The following is a 17,739-nucleotide window of genomic DNA, read 5'->3' on the forward strand; positions in this document are numbered from 1 at the left end:
GGAGCCAAGGTTAGCATAAATGCTTCCACTCCTGCTGAGTTCATTTCGGAAACAAGGAAGGAAAGAGGCAGTCACCACTGCTGACTTGCGGATGCCTCATCCAGCAGCTCCCCACCCCGACCCCCCCCAATTAAGAAAGAGACGCTAAGAGTAAAGTTAATATTACTGCAGGGCCGTTGGTGTATTAAATGTTGTTGAATTAAAAAGCCATTCGCTTAGACCAAAGTCTCCTCCATCCACCACCCACACTTGAGCACAGAACATTCCGGGCAAAGCCCCCTTGCCCTTCCCTCCTTGGCGAAATCCTCTAGGGTGGGCGAGCCTGGCGTGGTGGGAGGTGGGGAGGATTGGGGGCTGAGGACTGTGCCAGCCCCTGAGGACTCTGCCAGGGGTTCCCGAAGCACAGCAGTTTCCCAGGACAGTGCCCATGTTCCGTTCCCCCCCTCCCTGAGTCTCTTTTCCCGGCTGAGGCTGGAACCCTGGAATGGTTTGGGGACCAATGAGGTGGCAGCAGTCGACGCAGGGATCACGGTGAGGGGGATTTCATCTCCGGGGGGAGAGGCCGCCAAGCGGGGGAGGGAGGCGGAGGAGAAAGGGGGAAGCGGGGGCAAAAAGTAGGAGGGGAGGAGCGGAGAAAGCCAGTTGAGGGGCGGCAAAGGCAGCAGAGGTACCAGAGCGAAAGGTAAAGAAGAAAGAGCAGGTTCGCTGACCGCTGCGGGCAGGAGGGCGGGCGGGGGTCCGGGGCGAGGAGGCGGCGCGGCCGGGGCGCGGGCCGCGCGGGGGGCGCCGCGGGGAGGGTCGCAGTCAGTCAGGCCGAGGGGGCTCGCGGGCCGTGGGGGGCGGGCACCCGGCGCACTGCAACGCGAGGGCACGGCGGCCCCTGCAGCCCGGGCAGCGGTGACCGCGCCCCCATCCCAGAGGTGCGCCCGCGCCGCGCTCCGCTTCCCTCCGCGCCCCTCCGCGCCGGCTCCGCGCCCGCCGCCCCGGGGCTGCCCCCGCCCGCTCGCGTCCGTTGCGGGGCCCGGGGAGCGGCGCCGGAGGCCCGGCCGCATTGTGACGTAGCGGGGCCGCGGCAGCGCCTCCGCCGCCCGCCCGCTCCTGCTCCCGCCGCCGCCGCCGTCCGTCCGTCCGTAGTCCGCGCTCCCGAGCCGCCGCAGCGCCGGGTGCCCCCGGTGAGTCCAGGTCCTGGGCGGGCGCCGCGGGGAGGCGGGGGGCGGCGCCGCGGGCGGCTGAACCTTTCCAAGTTTACACCGGGCGACCTGGGCGTGTGTCGCCCTGGCTCCCACCGAGCCCCGGGCCCCCTTTGTGCCGCGAGTCCCGGCTGCTCGAGTAGCGGCGGTGCCTCTGCAGACAGGGTTTGGGGGGAGGTCTCTACAGCAACGGCGGCGGCGGCTGCCAAGCGGCTGCTCTCCTTGGGGGAGGGGGGAACAGCCCCCGCCTCAATTTCCAAAGGATTGTTCTTTTCATTTGCCGGTTTCGTGTGGTTATTATTCTTGCTGCCACCTGGGATCGTATCGGAGGCAGGGATGGGCAGTGCCGCGGCTCCTAAGAGCTGAGATAATGAGGGGCGAAGTAATAGTAGTAGCAACAGCACCACCACCAATAATAGTAATCGCAGAAGAGGGACGCCTGGGGTTGCCACGGCCCAAGGGAGCCCCTCGCTCAGCCGCACCGCGCCCACTGGCTGCTCCGTCCTGCCCGGGCTTCGACCGCCACCCTCGGGCGCCGTCCTGCGTCCCGGGCTCGTCCGCGTCAGTTTTAGCCAGGAGTGTTTGTCTCCTGGCCTTCTTTCGTGGTGATGACTTTCATCTGCAGGTGGTAAGTGAGGTGAACTGGTATTTTGGCTATTGTCAAATGCCACGTTTTGTTTATTTCATTTTTACGAAAAGAAAAGAGGGAAAATTATGAGCCATTACTGGCAGCCATACAGTTTCCACAGGAAATTCTAGCATTCTTTGAGGAACACGCTACTGCTTGCAGGGAAGAAAGTCTTTGGGAAACAAAAAGGCAACAGCATTGTTGCTCATTTTCAATGGACCGCTAGGAGGGGGGAAACGTGGTGTTTTTTCCTGTGGGAACAGGCTTTCCTTGGGAAAGTTAATTAAGCTTACTATCGGTGGCCGTTTTTCACTTGCTGGTGGCTGGGCCCCACTCCTCTTGGCTATTACTGACAAGTGTCCATCAAAGAGCCCAGAGGAAGGGAGAACCGCTTCAGGGCAGTCTCACCACACACCACGTGCTGTGGAGCCCAGCCAGGATGCAGTTTGCAAAATGAAATGAGGGCTGTCTGGGGAGGTTTATGAGGATTACATGTGTGCAGAGTATGTCAGTCCTCCAAGGTGTCACTCTAAACACGTCATTTTCAAGCACGGCTTTCCTTGCTGAATCTGCAGGAAGGCAAAAACCTATTTCTCTTATTATGGAGCAGATGTCCCAGTTGGGAATGGGTTGAAATCTGTATTTCATTTGTACATACTGAAATTTTAAAAGGCAAAGAGGACAACGTGTGGGAAAGCAGTATGTTAATGTGTTTACATCTGGGAGAGAATGTCTGTTGGGTATTTCTGATGCATCTCAATATTAAATTACATTCAGCCTGGTTAGAGTCTAGGGAGACACCCTTAAGGTGTCCTTAAAACTATTTGAAAAGGTGTGACATTTTCATCACCATAGCAGAAGTCTCTCTGGAAGGCAGTATTAACTGAAGATTACCCATAACCAAATATGCAGGAGTTCCAGGTCTAGAAACAGGAAGAAAAAGATGGTGGTTCTCTTAAGGATCTTTGGACATCTCAGTTAGAAATTAAATATAAAAAATAAGCTATACAATTTTGAACATAAACTTCATTTTATTTATAGCAAGCATTTCATGAGGAAAGGTTACAATATGGTGGATTTGAAATGATGCTGCATTTATTGATTTGACATTTATTGTGTATTGATATCCAAAAGGAAGGGACTAAAGCAAATGAATTTCTCTGTCTACTATGTCACAGCTTTGCTACTTCCAAGTAGTTGTTCTTGTGCAGGTATATAGTAGAAATGCAGAACAGAGGCCAAGAAACTTTGTGTGTGCTGTTGTCTTGGAAGGAATTGTAACGGTACTTTACTGCTCTTAAGAGGAGGGAAACCCACATAACCATCTAATACAAACAAATGATCTTTGATATTATCAGAGAAAGCCTGGAGCTGTTTTTCTTGCCATACCGAAGGCATTTCTTGTCAAGAGAGGAAATCTCCCAAGGAGCAGGTACATCATTATAAGAAACACAAGGGAATTTCTCTTAAATACAAAATCTAATTGAACAGCAGCAAGAGAATCAGTGACACTCTTAGAATAGAAGGCTTGTTTTTGTCAGTCTGTCAGATTAGGGTTGCAAACCACATAGGAGAAATAAGTGTCTTGGGAGAAAAATAATTTCCTGGTGAAAATCAGACATTTGCTTCTGTGAAGCTTTTACCTTTATATGCTTGTTTCCTTGTGCCCCTTAGACTGGTGTGCAGATTCCACTTACAAGAATTAATTTTCTGAAAATGAAATGGTTACTAATGTAATATATACTATGCATGATTTTGTTTTAAATGTATGGTTATTATCAAGATTTATGCCGTAACTTGCAAACCTCAAGGCACTTTTTTTTTTTTTTCAAATTTATTATTTTTGGCTGTGTTGGGTCTTTGCTACTCCGCGCGGGCCCTCTCCAGTTGCGGCGAGTGGGGGCCACTCTTCGCTGCGGTGCGCAGCCTTCTCACTGCTGTGGCCTCTCCCGCTGCGGAGCACGGGCTCCAGGCGCGCGGGCTTCAGTAGTTGTGGCTCGCGGGCTCTAGAGCACAGGCTCAGTAGTTGTGGCGCACAGGCCCAGCCACCCCGCGGCATGTGGGATCTTCCCGGACCAGGGCTCGAACCCGTGTCCCCTGCATTGGCAGGCGGACTCCCAACCACTGTGCCACCGGGGAAGTCCCCTATGCATGATTTTTTTACTTTACATAAGTTAGATAACTAGATTTTGTATTTTATGGTTTGTATCTTATCAGCTCTTTCTTTAAGCTTTTAAAATTAATGATCATAATATGTGTTGAAATGATTAATGTTAATTGATATGATTGATGGCTGGGCCCTGGAAAAGTACTGATTGATTCCTAAATAGTCATTGTGTATACACTTTGTACATACATGGGATATAAAAATGTGCAGAGTCTCTTCACAAGGAACTTACAAGGGGGAAATAGGACACATGAAAAATAATGGTACAAAAGATGAAAGAAGATATTTTATGATTGAGTGCCCAAGACACTGAGTAGTAGTTGAAAAGGAATTCCCAGGAGAAATTAACCAAATCAGCTTAGATGTTTTATCAGTTATCCATTGCTGTGTAGCAAATCACCCCCAAATGTAGTTGCTTAAAATGACGCTATAGCTTGCGATTCTGTGGTCGGCAGTTCAGGTTGGGTTCAGCTAGGTGGTTCTTCTGCTGGTCTTGGTTGAGTTCCTCAGTTATCATCAGTGAGCTGGTAGTTTGGATGAGCTAGGATGGCCCCATTTATGTCTGGCAGTTATTAGGTCACATTAACAGGTAACTGGGGCATGTGCCTCCCATTCTCCAGCTGACTAGTGTGGGCTTCTTTATGTGGCAGACAAGCAGTGTTCCAAAAGCAAACCCCAATTCAAGGTGATTTTTAAGCCTCTGCTTGTACTGTGTTATACTTGCTACCTTCCCATTGGCCAAATCAAATCACAAGGTCACCCTGGATTCAAGGGGTATTGAAAGACTCCACTTACGATCAGAGGGAGCTGCAAAAAATTGTAGCAATTTTTTTTTCAATCTAGTACGTGTATGAAAACACTTGTTCTAGCAAATGTTTTGTGCTGAGGGATAGTGTACTATAAGATAGTATACTTGTAAACAGCCCAGAATTGAGGCTAGGGAATTGCCCTATAAATCATTGTGCTATCATCTTTGTTCTGAAAACCACAGGTAGAGGAGGAGGAGTGACAACGATAATAAAATTTTAGCCATATCCTCTCCCAGCGGCGTTAGGATGGTCTGGAAACAGTAGGCTGGTAGCAGAGTCAGCAGCCCCTGGTGGGAGGTGAGGAAAGCTCTGACAAAGGTGGAGGCAGAGAGAATGGAAAGGGAGGGATCGACCTGGGAGAGGCCATATTTATCATTAGGTGACTGATTACAGTCAGAATCATTATGAGAATTAAAAAAGCTTAAGTGACTGAAAGAATGATTATGCTGTTGTGAGAAATAGAAAAATCAATAAGTGATTTATTTGGGGGGAGGAGAAAAATTCAGTTCCAGGAAGGTTGATTAAAAGAGATAAATTGCATGTGAAAGTACTTTATAAGCTGCAGAGTATACTATGAATGTCACTATTGCTTAGTGTTTAAATGGCAGTGGATTCTATACCGCTAAGTTTCTCTAGTTGTAAAGCAACAGAAAACAAAATGCAACCTGGAGGATATCCTAAGGGTCAAAGGGAAGTCAGAACCACTCTCAGGATAGAAACAAAACCTCTCTGGGGGGCTGGGGAGTAGGAACTGAAGTTCTTTTTCCTGAGGCACAAGCAGCTGGAGGTCTGCCCATGGAAGGCTCTGCCCTTGGACTTAGTGAAGCAGGAAAGAGAAATCCTTGGGCCTAGTTTGAGTGGCAGGCACACTGCTGAGCCAGAAGCCTTGACTGACAGCCCCGCTAAGACAGCACACAATGGGGAATAGGTGGGTGCTTCCTCAAAGGACATGGGAGCACTGCTATCAAAATTGGGAATGGACACAAGGTGGCAAAACCAGCCAGTATCCGCCAGAGATGAACACTTGAAGATTTATTTGGGCCTAGCCACTGGGAAGCAGGCAGGGTAGGAGGTGACAATTCAGGCACATTTACATAGAGATGTCAGTGCATTAATGTCAGTTAAACCCATGCTAGTGTCAGGGTTTTCTCATGGAGGGAGAGTAGAGAAAGGAGAGAGCCGGCACAATGCGTCATCCAGGCTCTTCCATAAACGTCAGTGGATATTTTATTAGAGGGGAGAGGAATGCAGAACACGTTCTGTGCCGTCTTTCACCTGAGGGCTCAGTCGAGGTGCTGCTTCGCCAGCCTTGTTTTCTTGGTGGCTAGGCTGAAATTCGGGTGGTGTCCTTACCATCGAGTGCAGCTGTCAGGCCAGCCCGAAACACCTGGCCTTGCTCACATCACACGATCAGTCGCAACAGCACACAGAGCTGCTCTTTATGGAAGAGCCTCGTATGGACCAGCTCAAACCTGAGCATATGCTTTTCTGGTTTCTGTTGCACAAGTCTAAGAATCCTGAAGGTATTCAATAAATGTTATCTTAATGAGTGAAGGTGCCATTAGCTGCCGCAATAACATTTGCTAAAGCAGTCCGGTCTGGCTTTTCATTATTCACAAAAGAATTTGCTATAAAGTCCCTAAATGTATTTTGCAGATTTAAATGTTCTAAGATGCTAGTGTCACAGTAATATAGGTTTTTATAATCCACCACTTACAAAAATAGACTCTGGGTTTTCTTTTTTGAAACACAATTGTCTTTACTTTTTTATTTGTCAGCAAGTCACAGAAACCCAGTGTTCAAGTAAGAAGGGACATATCCTGGCTCCTGTAGTGGAAAAGTTCAGGAAGGATCCAATTCTGCTTTAGTCTTCTTCATGGTGGTAAAATGTTCATCAGCAGCTTTAGACTTACTCCCTGTGGGAAAAGAGAATAATTCAGGATTTACTCTAATTAGACTGCTTTGATCATATGCTCATGCCTGAACCAGTTCTTATGGCCAGAGATTGGGAACATGCTTCTTGGCTCGGCCTTGATGGTGGGTCCAGTCCTGGAGCCTTCAGGAACGGGAGGGAGTCTGTGTGAGGAGTGGGTGGGAGGTGGGAGAGGTGCATGGGAGGGTGGTCAGGAAAGCCCTCCTAAACCGAATGACCTGAGAGCAGGGAACGGGTGGTTTTTAAAGAGAAAATACTGAAAAGAAGAGAAAGTGGAGGCTGTGCAAACAGAAACAGCAGATATCTACTGTTCCATCTGTTTTCCCCGGAGAACATAGCATATCTCATTAAAAGCCACCGAGCCGTAAACCTGGGAATGGTCCTGGTCTGACCGTCTCCCTTTCTGCCTCCACCTAATCAATCACCAGGGCCTCCTGTTCCATCTCTCAATCTTACTCTTTTTCCCTATGTTAGTTTAGACCCTCCCTGTTTCAGTCCTCACAGCTCACCTCTAAAATGCTGCCTCCCGTCTCTCCCTACCAGGCCATTCTCCTCACCACTGCCTGAGAGCTCTTTCTAAAGAACGAATAGTTAAAATCGAACCATGCATCCGTGGTCAAAAGGTACAAATTTCCAGCTGTAAAATAAATAAGTCATGGGGGTGTGATATACAGCATGGTGACTATAGTTAATAATAATATATTGCATATTTGAAAGTTGCTAAGAAAGCGGGTCTTAAAAGTTCTCATCATAAGGAAAAAAGTTGTAACTATGTGTGGTGATAGATGTTAACTAGACTTATCATGGCGATCATTTCATAATATATACAAATATCAAATCATTATATTTTGCATCTGAAACTAATACAATGTTACATGCCAGCTGTATCTCCATAAAAGAAGAACCATTCAAAACTTCATGGCCCTGGGGAAGAAGTTCAAGCTCTTAACCATGAATTCCAGGATTCCCCATGATGTGTGCCCTGCCTCCTGTCGGACACAGCAGATGGACGGGAGTGAGGGTGTGCAGCACACTTCTTTTAGCTGTCCACATAATCCTCATGCTGTGCTGACCTCTCTAACATTGAGGTCACCAAATGTCCATTTTCTCTCTCATTTTCCTACTTTCGCATGTGCTCTTGTCTCTGTGGAATATTGTTTCTCCTTTCTTGACCTAGTGGACATCTACTCCTCTTCCTAGGTACAACCCAAGTATTATTCTCTCAAGAAGCCTTTGCTGAACACCCCCTCCTACCCAGCCCCTGCCTCGGACTTGACCCTGTGGTCGGCGTTGGGTGTACTAGTCTGTCTCTGCTCCTGCTCTAAATGTCTTTAGCGAGGCACCGTGCTTCCTCGTCTTTGTATATTCCTGTGCTTAGTACAGTACCTCTCACACCAGGGATGCACGATAATTTTTAAATGAATGAATGAAATATGTGTACTGAAATGTTAATCTTTGGGTTTTTAAGGTGATTTTTTAGGTTTTTTTCTGTTTCCTTTAACTTGATTCTCATATTTGCATCTTGGAACACTGGACATGAAGACAGGTTCTCTTTGAAATTGCTGCTCAGACACTTTTGCAGCAGTTCTCCCAACTGCTCGTTTCCTACTTGGTCACTAAGAGCTGCCTTAAGAAAGAGGTGGGAAAATAGCAGTGGCCCAAAGTTAATCTCAAGGCTAGAATCTATGGCTCGGGGATCAGATGAGGAATACTTTTTCTTCCTACCGTAGAGAGGGCATCTAACAGTTAATATCCGAGGTGCTTACTCTGTGTTGCAGTTATTCTTAGGGAATCCTCACAGCAGCCCCAGGAAGGAGACGTTACATTCTCAGCCTTCCTCTCCGTGTGAGAAAACTAAGATTCAAAGAGTTGAAGCCGCTAAGCTCCCTCTTCCTGGAGCCTGCAGAGCTGCCAGCCACTCATCTGGGTTGTTGAGGAGGAGACCCCATCCCTGACTGGGCTCCCAAGTCATCCATTATGATGTTTTTGTTGTTGTTCTAGAACGAAGTGGCCACTTCCTAAGAATAAAACATTCCAGCTGCCTTCCTTGGCCATCAATTATGTCAAAAACACTATGGAAAAAGTTGTTTAAAGACGTAAGGACACCAGTACTCTATGTAGTTGAAATTAAGATGAATGTCTACCTTAGAAATTCCAATTATGTTCTTGTGAATCTACCGTTGCCAGATAATAAAGGCCTCTTACAGAGGTTGTACTGTCATGTGTAAAATGTAGGCCTCTTGGACAGGCATGGAAGAGGCTTAGTTCTGAGAATCACGCATAAAGTTATACCAAAGATACACAAAATGAGCTAAACACTTTGGAAGCCGCAGGAGCTTAAGAATGTTTCTTAACCTGTTGTCAGTCTGAGAGCATTTTGAGGCTCTGATGAAAGCTATGGTTTCTTTCCTTAGAGAAAAAAGATGTGCACACTCACACACACACCACTTTGGATCTGATTTCAAGAGTTTCCATCTGTGGATTTCCTGAGGCTCCATGGCCTCCAGGTTAAAAACCTTGCTTAAAAGCTGTAATCTGGAAGAAAGGTAACAGCCATTGTTGAGTGTTTGCTGTGTATCACATGTAACCATTTATCATGACCACCATGTGCCAGTCCTTTCTGAAAAGCACATCATAGCCAACCAGCCCCTAAGACGTGCATGATGAGCCCTGTTTTAAGCTGTGGAGAGTGAAGTTTGGAGAAGGAACTTACTTGTCTCCCAGCTGCCAAGCGGTGAGCATGGAATTAAACGCAGAACCCAGATCTGCATCACTGCTCCTTCACTCCATTCTTCTTACCAGGAGAGGCATGACACCTGGCCAGGGAGACTCCCAGCCTCTGTTATTCCTGACTGCCCTCAGCTTTCAGCTTCCCCGTTGAAAGTCACTCAAGTGGCTGCTTCTGCCTCAGGAGCTTCCTGGAGTGTTTCCAGTGCCAGAGTGGACAAGGGCTGAGAAGGTCTCAGCTCACTGTCGCCTGCCACGCAGAGCAGATAACATCCCTAGAGAGATGCGGCCCGACTGCCGGACCATCCCTGGGTGAGCGCCGCACTTGGTCCGGAGTGCCGTTTACACACCTGGAAACTTTAACTCAGCACATCCTCCACAACACAAGTGCCTGCACGTTCTCCATTTGAGCCCGTCCACAGATGTTTATTGTGGGCGCCTGTTTGCCCGGCTCCACGCTCGGAGCTGTGGTCACGGCAGCACACAGATGTGGATCCTGAGCTCTTGGCGCTTACACCCGGCTCACATCTAGCAGAGAAGGGGGCTAACAGAGAATTTAAATAAAGTGTGATAAGTTGGATGAAAAAGGAAGTATAAAGGATTCATTCCATTCTTTGTAGTTTCAAAACTCTAGTCCCAAACATGTCTAGTTCTCTAGCCCTTTCCGTCCTCCCTCTCAGGGTGTTTAGAGAGCTTCAGGTTTCCAGAGACTTGCTTGACAGAGGAAGGGTGACCCACGAGCAGAGCAGTTCCTCTCAGGTCCCCCTTTGCAGGTGAGAAGGCAGAGTGACCAGACAACAGGCCACAGATGGAGTGAAGACAAGGCTGACTGGTCGGTCTGGTCCTGGCAGAGCATGGCTCCCTGTAAACCACAGGCTGCTTCTCAGTTATTGGTGATGTGACTATTGTCCTTGTTTTGGTCTTCACGTTGTAGTCTCTCTGCTGCAAATGAATCTGGCGGGTAAGTACTCTTCAGGGAACAAACACACCGTCAGCCTCTGCTCCCTCTTTGTAGCCCCTCTGGGCTCCCCGTGTGTCACCTCTTCTCTCATTCCACGGCTACTTCTCCCCTCTCGCCCACCTGCCCCCGAGACAGCCTCCTGGGTTTTCTCCCCAAATGTCTGCTTGTGACCAGAACAGCCTGCTAGAAATAAATAGGATCCATGGATGCAAGCCCCATAGGTCATTTCAGATCTTCCAGTAGGCACAGTAAGAAAAGTAGAAGGAAACAGGTGAAATTAATGTTAATAATGTTTTACTTAACCCAGTATATCCAGAGTATTAGCGTTGCCCTATGTGACCAATATTTTAAAAAATCATTAACCGATTCTTTGCATTCTTTTTTTCCCAAACTCTTTGAAATTTGAATGTATTTTATTTTTTTAATTTTTAAAAATTTTTATTGAAATATAGTTGATTTACAATGCTGTGTTAGTTTCAGGTATATAGCAAAGTGATTCAGTTATACATATATATATAAATATATATATTCTTTTTTTACATTATCTTCCATTATACGTTATTACAAGATATTGAGTACAGTTGGGTGTATTTTATTCTTAACACAGACCAGCCATGCTTGCCATCCTCAGTCACCACATGTGGCTGGTGGCTCCTGTGGTGGCCTGCAGGCTCGGGCTCTGAGGAGGCCCTGGGAGTCCCAAGGGCAGACTCAACCACCACCACCTCTATCCCCCGCAGCACTTAGCTTGCGCCTCTGCCATCGCCCCACCAGGAGGTGTTGTACTTGGCTGTCTGCTCTCTCGAACATGGGCCTTTGGGGGCAGGCAACGTGTCGGTCATCTCTCTGTCCCTCGTGTAGAGTGCAGTGTTTAGGAGGCCCACAGTTGGCATTTGGGACATTGAACGCGTTAAAGGATGGGGGAGGGTTATTTGTAACCTCAGGAGCGGAAGGGATTGGTATGGGGGAGGGGGCTCACCTCCCCACCCCTGGCTCCTGCCTTGCAATCCCTGGTTCTGTCCGGTGCCGCAGAACTGCATTTGAGTCAGACTGAGTGGACAGGGGGCCTCGACAGTTAAAAGGGACATTCTAGCCTAGAATCGTGCTGAGCGTCTATGTGTCTCGTTGAGTGTGAAGCTTCACCTCCTCTAATACTGAATACTAGGGGAACTTATCTGCAGTCTAGCATGTTAAACTGTAACGTCTTATTTAACGGCGGTAGGGGAGGGGGCGTAGGCAGGACAGACCAAACACCAAAACAAAACTTGTCCACTGGACAAGCCTCCCAGCGAGATTTCAAAGAAGGCCAGCTGACATCTAGAACATTAACTACACAAAGAAGGAATAGCCTGCATCAGGGAGCTGTTAGAGTCATAAAGATGAGCTTTCTCTATGTTTCCAGTGGTTTTAGAGTCATCACTACGCCCCCTGAGAGAATGGGAGATTTATAGGCTGAGTCAGTTTGCCTTTGCACATACAGTATTTAAATTTTGCAAGTTCTCCTAACCAACTAATGTGCATGTGCTTGTTGGTCTACTTTACCCCTAATGATAAATGCCACTTAAAATAATTGATTCAACCAAACCTCAAAGATTGGTACTGTGACAAAACCATACTAATCACATATTCAAATAAATTCAAAGTTTGCAAAGGGGAGAAAACATTAGTGTTTGATCTGTTAAGTCATATAAGCATCTTAAGAAGGACTTCTTGTATCAGAAAAGAGTATGGTTACCTCAGGCCCACTCAAAGGGTACGTTGAAATAGAAAGTGGAATTAGGCCTAACCTCCATTTTCTGCAGTTGATTCCCATTTTCAACCTGGAAAGCTCCTTGACCTCCTTGAGGTTTTTGTTTCTCAGAGTGCATACAGGGAAAAGTAAATCCTGCTGTCACACACTATGTAGGAGGAGGATGAATGAAGTCTAGAGAGTGTTTTGAACAATTCCTCAAAAAAACTATTTGGAACAGTTGGAGGGCAAAGTAGCTACCAATATTTTTGCAGACTAAATTCTAAAAAGCCAGAAAAATCGTAGCATACATCCAATTGTAGATAACCAAACACTAACCATGTTTAAGTAATTCGAAGATCTCTTTTTAATAAGTCAAGGATGGTTCAAGACAGGCAGTGCTTTTTATCTGTTGGCTCCAGTTTGGGGAAGGCTGCTTTCATGTGAGCCTCTTAAAAAGAACTCGTGCCTGTCTGTATCTGCAGTGTCCTTTGTCCAACATGACGGCTCTGGTGTGCTGTGTTGCTGTAATTGAAAACCTATAAAAAGGCTGAGAACTACTTTTGAACTGGCGCTGTGAGCTTGGACTGGATTTGTCAAAGTGGTGAAAGGTTTAAAGGAATTTTCATAAATGAGGTCTCCAACCTGTGTTTTAGCCATATAGTTCCAATGAACTCTGAGGCCCGTGAACTCAGAGAAAAGCAGTCATATCAAGATGGAAAATAATGATTCATTTTCATTCCCCGAGTTCTGCAGACATAAGTACACTTCGCCGCTGATCATCATAATTCAGCAGTACTGTTGTGCACTAAAAATACAATTTAAAAGTCTAATGTTTAATTAAGTTGAGTACTCGCAGATTAACATGGTTACACATCTTAGGCACAGGATATAGCGCAGTGTTTACTCCTGTTGCTAGGAAATAACAGAGTTCTTCACAAGTTACAGGTTGATTTGGTAAGAAGAGGGATGTAAGTTTCTCCCGCTAACAGACTTGATGGATTCTTCTTTGTTTGTGTTTCATAATGTATGTAAATGCATTTCATGCCCCAGAAGTCCTGCACACTCAGAGTTTTTGTTGGTAACAGAAAGCCCAGGTACGTGCACCTAAGTAAACGTTTGGAGGATATTTGAAAGAGTGATTTTACCTAGAGCTCGTGGATGAAATCAGCTTCATCAAGTATTTGAGTTTTTAATGAAATGAATTTGTCCATTTGTTAGAATTATCAAGAAAATAGATTGTTCTTTAATGTATGATTATCACGAGGCTAATTAATGGTTTTGCATTCTTGCCATTAGTGGGAAACTGTCAAATTAGTATCAAAATTTAATCCAGGTTGATGGTTTTCCAAAATCATTAAAACTTGCATGTAGGAAATCAACTCTGCTATTCTTTTTTCCCTTTCCCTCCCTTTGGCAAACCTCACTGCGTGACACATTGTACAATAGTTTTTAAAAATGCAAAGCTAATGCTTGCACAGCATGAAAGGGAGTAGCTATGCCAGCTCACTTGCCTTGTCCCTGGAAAAGACGAAAGATTTCTATGTGCTATTTCAGTCAGGACCAGGCGTGAAAGAGTGGCCTCCCCAAGCTCAAAAGCAGAACTAAGAAAAAACCCACGGGGACAAATTTCTGTTTGATCTATTTGAGTCAGGCCCTTGTTCACAGGGCTGAGATTTCAAAGCAGAGGCCCTTCCTAAAAGATGGAAAATAGCAGAATACTTGATTGTGTTGAGGAACAATATCAGCTTTTGGATGGCTTGTGCTTATTACAGGATTTTATCCTATATCCAAACTCAGAACAACTCTTGGGGAGAAGAAGGGGAGGGTGCTGCTGAGGGGCAGGATTCTGACTGCACTCCAGGATATGTGCCCTTGACCTCTCTTGGTGATTAACACACTTTAAACTTCCTTCTGGGTAATTATTGACTCATTTCTATTGAAAGCCACTTGTTGATTTTGGTAAGAATGTTTTCTCAGTCTGTGCAAGTAGCTAGCGCAGTTTCAGGTACATGCTATGTGATCAATACATGTTGGCTGAGTAAATGAATCCTTCAAACATGTCTTGCAAGTAAATGTATCAATAATATAAGACCTAAGGCTTACTCCACTGCAGTAAATAGAGGTTAAAGGCTTGTCTTCTCAAAAGATATCATCGCGTAACCTGTGTTATTTATACTCGGAGCATCCCTCTGAAGCAGCATACTGTCAAACAAGTGGGCAGAATGCCATGTGATGGAAGGTTGCACTGCTCAGCCGCTAGTTGGAATAGGTGAGGGAATTGTAAGAGGCCTGAGACCTGCTGTTACAGAACTTTTGATGCTAGAAGGGAATTTGGAGATTTGACAGTAATGAGATGGAAAGGTGAGATAACCAAACTGGAACACAAATTACAAGCTTTTAGGGTGTGGTGATTATTTCCTGTCTTTCTTACTGTCACCTGAAACACCCAACAGCACTCTTATAAATGGTGTGGGATAAAGATGGTGGATGGAGGAGACTGCTGCACTGGTTATGGGCAGGGGTATGAGTCTCAGAGCACAGCCTGGCTCAGCCTCTTACTGTGCGTGTGATTTGGGACAGCTCACTGAACCTCTTGATATTTTGATATTGTTTTTTCTTTCTCTAACAAGTATCTATTGATTACTTCATTTATTCAAGGTAAGTTTTGAATGATTAGGATAAAATGGGAATCATGGATATCTGATCCACTCTCTTCCTTTCTCCACCTGCTCTGTGTGCTGAGATATTTGGACTGAATCAGTAGGCTTCTTTGTTCTCTGGCTTCTGGTTGGGTTTGGCCAATGGGAGGCATCAGCAAGAGATGAGCAAGCAGGTGGGGAGAGAGAGTTTGCACTATTTATTCCTGGGCTCCCTCCTTATCAGCTCGCCTCCCTAGACTATAGGCCACTGTCCTTGGCACACGAGCACCTCCTTAAGGCCACTTTCTGAATTCTGGTAACTGTGTCCTCCCCCAGACACTTCATACTGATAAATGCTCCCCTTTAGTCTTACTACCTCAGGGTACTGCACCAGCTCTTGTAGTTTTTCCAAACCCTGCCCACACCTTTGCAAATGATCTCTTTATTAAAATACCCTCAAATTGCATTCGATTGTGCCACCTGTTTCCTCGTGGGAACCTAACACAAGTGGTTACCTGTTTCAGAGGTCATTGTAAGAATGACATGATTTAGCTAGAATTTAAAACAATGATTGGCTCACAGTAAGTATTCAACGAGGTTAAATATGATTATCATCATCAGTTGTTTTTTATTACAAAATATTGAGTTCATCATATTCATTGTTATTATAGTGTTTTAAATTTTTAAAAAGATGAGAAGAAAACAACTATCATGTTGCAGATGTTAAAAGTGGAAAAAGTGAAACAGAGAAGTCAAGGGCTGAAGTCACACAGTGCTTCAGTTCTAGAACTAAAAAATGAATTAAAGATTTTTGACCTTGTTCCTTTGCACAGGGTACACAGTCACAACATGTCTGGAAAAGAAAGCTACAACTTCAAAGTATTTAGTAAATTAAAACATAACCTACTTGGAGTAAATGGGTATGCCAAATGTAATACATCCTACTTGTGACCACTAAATAATAATTGAGTTGAATCATGGACACCTCAGCATCTTCACCTTAATTAATGTAAGAGCTGAGACTGAGCATTTTCACATTTATACCATCTTGGTAGTATCAAGACAGATGATCCTTAAGACTGAATTTCTTACAGACTCTTAAGGGTAGATACATTTATTTGTACTCAGAGCTGAATAGGAGACCAGCGTTATGATGCTTGTATAGTAGATTTTCTGCACACACACACAGTTTTCTAACTTCCATCTAAGAGTTCTCATTCTTAAGTCACATAAAATAGGTCACTCTGTGATATTTGGAGCCATCTCATCTTTAACTTATAGTACACTCATTAAACTGTTTGTCGAGAATGAAAACTAACGAATTCCCTGAAGAAGTAGTGGTCAGTTTGAAAAATGAAACATCCTACAACGTCTTTCCATTCGATAATAAATTTGTCATAGTTGTTGAAAGTTCAGACCATATGGATGTATCTTTCAGTGTCTTGGAAAAATTGTATAAGTATTCACTAAGAAACTAGAAAGAAAGTGAATTTCAGAAATGTCTCTTTTTTACAATTAAGTAGAGTCAAGGGAGGTATAGCAATTTGAAAGGCCTTTTGATGTCAGTACAAATAATGTTTTATAGATTGTCCCTTCTATTCAAGGAGCTAAGTGGCAAAAATAGATATCTTGTTTCTAGAAGAGCTAATGCTTCTAGAAGGAATGATTGTCATTTGAACATTTGGATCTCTTTTTATTTAGCATTTTCTTTAAAGTCAAATCCAGGTAAGGTTTCTGTCGTCTTTCTTTATAAAGAATATGCCTTTCATATATTGGGTACTTAACAAATGTAAACTTTCTCAGCTATGTGTTTGTTTATTGTCTTTGAATTGTCCTTTCTGGAGGAGATATTACATCAGAGTGCCATAGTGATCTCCCAGTTGATCCTAGTGAAGCCTCCCATTGCTTCCTTCCACCTGTCTACTTCTGTTTAGATTTTCTCTCTTCCCATTTTTTGCCTTGAGTGAAATACAGTGGCATATTCACTGAGGGGAACTAGTATATTCATAGTAATTATTATTCTAAATGATGGCACTGTTTTCAGCACATCAGTTGTGTTGACATGCATATGAGCAATGTGGGAATAAAATAAAGTTCTTAGTAGATCATACCCAAAATATCACACTATACCCAAGAACCTTCTGTGGCTGCTTGCCAAACAGGGGTAGTCATAGGTTTTTTTAGAGTAATGGATGGTGTTTGCAGATGGAGGACACATTGCTTTATGCAGTCAGTTTGTAAACATGCTTTGATACCTTTTCCTGTGTAGATGCAGTCTTTTCCTTCTCTGAACTTTCTATCTAGTGGAGGATAAAATTGTCTATCAATAGTAGAGGCATGGACCAAGTGCTGTAGTAGGAAGGAGGAGGGCGCAAGGAACTCCACCTGAAATCGGGAGGAAGGTGGCCAGGTTATCAAGGGCTTCCCAGGAAAAGTGACATTTGCTTTAGAGTTTAAGGCCAAGTGGGGGTTCACCAGGCAGAAAACTTAGGGGAGGGTATTCGAGTCTGACAGACTTGGGAAATTATAAGTATTCTGATGTGACTTTACAGTAAGATACGTGGTGTGGAGTGGCAGGAGATAATGTTAAACTGAAGCCAAACCTTAATCTGCTTCCCAGTGTGGAAAAAGGGAGCCTATGTATCTTTTTCAATGAGTGATATTAATAAATAACCCTACATAGATTCTTGTGTCATCCATGCTCAAGGTTTATACTATCACCTGTGTTGTGACTTCCAAATTTTTATCTCTAGCCCTGGGCTAGAGATTCTCTTTATCTTCTGCTCATCTGCATTTTGCTGTTTCATCAGCTCTCACATAGCCTACACCCCCAAAGTAAACTCATCACCTTTCCCTCAAAATCTTGGCTCTGTCCCAATATCTTAGTTTAGTCAATGGCCCCAATTACCAAGGTAGTTATCCATGACACTCCCTTCTCTTGAACCCCCCCAGC

General features: G+C 44.9%; 1 protein-coding gene across 4 annotated transcripts in view; it reads left to right on the top strand.

Annotated features, from left to right (window-relative positions):
- The first annotated feature begins 659 nt into the window (after nt 1-659).
- The window catches only part of SNCAIP (synuclein alpha interacting protein), a 147,937-nt gene continuing 130,857 nt past the window's right edge, over nt 660-17,739 (top strand). For 3 of the 4 annotated variants that reach the window (XM_061188083.1, XM_061188086.1, XM_061188087.1), the window contains exon 1: nt 660-682. The gene's annotated coding sequence lies outside the window, so the exon portion shown is untranslated. Of the gene's footprint in view, nt 683-1,096; nt 1,173-17,739 lie in introns of those variants that run through there. The other variant, XM_061188084.1, reaches the window with a different exon arrangement.

This window comes from Eubalaena glacialis, chromosome 4, assembly GCF_028564815.1.
Source record: "Eubalaena glacialis isolate mEubGla1 chromosome 4, mEubGla1.1.hap2.+ XY, whole genome shotgun sequence".
NCBI classification, from domain to species: domain Eukaryota; kingdom Metazoa; phylum Chordata; class Mammalia; order Artiodactyla; family Balaenidae; genus Eubalaena; species Eubalaena glacialis.